Below are 3,671 nucleotides of genomic sequence, written 5' to 3' on the forward strand. Positions count from 1 at the left end.
CGGCATGGTCAGTGTAAACAATAACTTTTGAAAGAACTAAATATGAACGAAACTTGTCAAGTGCGAAAATCACAGCTAATAACTCTTTTTCTGTAGTAGTATAATTTAATTGAGCGTCATTAAGAGTTTTATTGGCATATGAAATTGGTTGGCAAATTTTATCCACCTTTTGACCTAAGCATGCACCTATAGCTGTGTCACTGGCATCACACATTAGCTCGAATGGTAAATTCCAATTGGGACTAACCATTATGGGAGCTTTAGTCAATTTATCTTTTAAGGTGTTAAAAGATTCAAGACATTCAGGTGTGAGAACAAAATTGGCATCCTTCAGTAACAATTAGGTCATAGGCCTGGCAATTTTAGAAAAATCCTTAATGAAGCGTCTATAAAAACCAGCATGGCCTAAAAAACTCCTAACTGCTTTGACACTGGAAGGGGGAGGTAGTTTTTCAATGACCTCAATTTTAGTAGGGTCTACCTCAATACCTTTTCGTGATACCTTATGTCCTAAAACTATACATTCAGTGACCATAAACTGACACTTTTCCCAGTTTAGGACTAGGTCAGTTTCCTCAAATCTTTGCAGCATTAATCCCAAGTTATGCAAACAGCTATCAAAAGTCGTACCAAAAATAGAAAAATCGTCCATAAAGACCTCCATGAATTCTTCTATCATATCAGAAAATATAGCTGTCATGCACCTCTGAAACGTAGCAAGTGCATTGCATAACCCAAAGGGCATCCGTCTATATGAAAATGTCCCAAAAGGGCAAGTGAAAGTGGTCTTTTCCTGATCGTCAAGATCCACTGATATTTGCATGTAGCCCGAATACCCATCCACACAACAGAAGAAAAACTTACCTGCCATGCGTTCAAGCATCTGATCAATGAACGAAAGAGGAAAATGATCCTTCCTGGTGGCGTCGCTCAATTTCCTGAAGTCCATGCACATTTGCCACCCGGTAGTTTTCCGCACTGGAATTAATTCATTCTTCTTGTTCAACGTCACTATTGTGCCCCCCTTCTTCGACACCATATGCACGGGGCTCACCCACTAGCTGTCAGAGATCGGATAGATCATCCCTGCATCAAGCAACTTAATTACCTCAGCCTTCACTACCTCCTTCATTATTGGGTTGAGCCTTCTCTGCGGTTGAGCAGTCGGCTTCACCTTATCCTCCATATAGATCCGATGTTCGCAGAGAGACAGGCTGATTCCTTTGATGTCAGACATTTGCCATCCAAAGGCTCCCTTGTGCTTCCTCATCACCTCCACCAAGCGATCTTCCTCAGGATCTGTAAGTTCAGTAGAAATAATTACAGGTAAGTGTACAAGAGGTGCTAAGAACATGTATTTTAAATGTGCAGGTAAGGGTTTCAGATTGAGGGTTGGTGGTTCTTCAATCGAGGTCTTAGGCCTTGTCTTGGTTTCTCTATCCAGGAGTTCGTCGTTCCGGGCCCAATTACATCCCTCTTTACTTTCGCCCTCAATGTCTACATCCGACGGCTCCTCCTCTTCTAGTTCAATATTCAAATTCTTGTCTTCATTTTCCTGAAAAGTATTCTCAACCAAAGAGTTAGTTAGGCTCAGAAAATTACAACATTCATCATCAACAGGAAATTTCATAGATTTTAAAATATTGAATTCTACTTCCTCATTTTGCAATTGGAGAATTAATTTACCCCCTTCAAAATCAATCAGTGTCCGCCCTGTCGCGAGGAAAGGCCTCCCTAGTAAGATAGGAACCTGGTCATCTTCTTCGATATCCATTATCACAAAGTCAGCCAGGAAGATGAATTGATCAACCTTGACCAAGAGGTCTTCCACCACTCCTACCGGACGCCTTATCGACCTGTTAGCTAGCTGTATTATGACTGATGTTGGTTTCGGATCTCCCATTCCCAATTTCCTGTAAACAGACAAAGGCATCAGATTAATGCTTGCGCCAAGATCACATAGAGCACGTTTAAAGTGAACTTTGCCTATTGTACAGGGTATGCTAAAACTACCAGGATCCTTAGATTTTTTTGGAAGTGGATTGGTGAGAATTGCAGAACATTCCTAGCTTAGCATTACAGTCTCATGATCTCCTAATTTTCTCTTTTTAGAGATCAATTCTTTCAAAAAAATTCCATACACAGGCATATTCTCAAGAAGTTCAAGAAACGGAAGGTTAATCTCTATTTTCTTAAACACATTCAACATCTTGGAATAATCCTTATCTAACTTAGCTCTCCTAGAAGTAGGATAAGGCAAGGTCACCTGTGTTGGTGGTACAGCAGTGTCAGTTATCGAAGCTGGATCAGAAACACTTACTTGTGGAGCAGATGGGGTAGACGAGATATTACCAGGAATGGGGTCTGAGCCCTCGTCTCGTTGAGGCACAAAATCTGGTCCGCTTACTTGTGTTCCGCTCCTAAGCGTGATTGCTCGTGCTTCCTCTTCTACCAATCCACTGACCTGCGTTTGAAGTCTTTGGCAGAATGCTTCATTATGTGCCAACCTTCCTTCTATGGCACTCATGATCTCTATCAGGACATCTATACTCCTCTCCAATTCGATCTCAGAACTTGAACCTCGGTATCTGTCCTGCTGCCAATGCGTGCTATCTGACCCATACTGTTTCAAATATTGGATCTATTCAAGTACCATTGGACACTCCATGCTCTTGTGCCCTCCGCTGCAAACCTCACAGCTTGCTACTGGTTCTGGTGATTTCAGGTGACTTCCCAGCAGAGCCACCTTTTCTGTAAGTGCTGCTATCTGAGGATTTGATTTTGAATATATTCTAGGGAACTCCTCGACTGTTGTACCTCTTCTCGGAGCCAGCTTCTCAACTTTCCAACATGCACTCCGTTCAACTAATTATTTCACCAGATTGTAAGCTTGTGCTGCAATCTCGTTGAATAGATTTCCTCCCGCTGCTGCATCTAGAAAGGCGCAGCTGATAGGAGATATCCCCGAATAGAACATGTCAACAAGTTGGTACCACTGGTAACCATGGTGGGGGCACCGTCTTAACAACCCTTGGAACCTCTCCTAGGCTAGATGCAGGTTCTCACTGTCGGACTGCCTAAACGACGTGATTTCACTTCTAAATTATGCAGTCTTTGATGGAGGGAAGTACTTTTCTAGGAACGCTAATACTGTAGTGTCCCAGTCAGTGAGAGAGCCTGGCTCGATGGATTTTAGCCATTCTGCAGCTTCTTCTTTCAAAGAAAATCTGAGCAGCTTCTGGAAGATTTGTTCAGATGTGACGTCTTCGCACTTGAAGGTGCTGCAATATTCCACGAATTTGTCAAGATGTGAGTTAGGATCTTCGTAGTAATCCCCACCGAACAGTCCCGAGTTCTGAATCATCTGGATCATTGCTGGTCTAATTTCAAATGACTCTGCTGTTATTGCCGGATCGAGGATGCCAGAGGTGCTTGTAGGCTGCTTTGCCTTCAACAACTCCATGACCAACATATCTTCGGCCATCGTGTCCTCTTTTTACGTCCTGCAAGAACAATTTCAGCTTAAGAATCAAGATGCAATTATGAGTGATCCCCAGAACCTCGGTTCTTGGAATTCCAAACAATTATACAAACTTCTCACTAAGAGTAAACTAGTTATAAACAAAAATAGTCCCCGGCAACGGCGCCAAAAACTTGATGCTTGCAAAATA

The 3,671-nt window shown here is 42.4% G+C and overlaps 1 non-coding gene across 1 annotated transcript; it reads left to right on the top strand.

The window, feature by feature from the left end:
* The first annotated feature begins 2,999 nt into the window (after positions 1-2,999).
* Positions 3,000-3,106, top strand: LOC136216226 (small nucleolar RNA R71). Its single transcript, XR_010683218.1, has one exon. It is a non-coding gene; the product is annotated as a small nucleolar RNA R71 (small nucleolar RNA).
* Positions 3,107-3,671: the final 565 nt, after the last annotated feature.

The sequence above is a fragment of the Euphorbia lathyris genome, chromosome 1, assembly GCF_963576675.1.
Source record: "Euphorbia lathyris chromosome 1, ddEupLath1.1, whole genome shotgun sequence".
In the NCBI taxonomy this organism is placed as follows: Eukaryota; Viridiplantae; Streptophyta; class Magnoliopsida; order Malpighiales; family Euphorbiaceae; genus Euphorbia; species Euphorbia lathyris.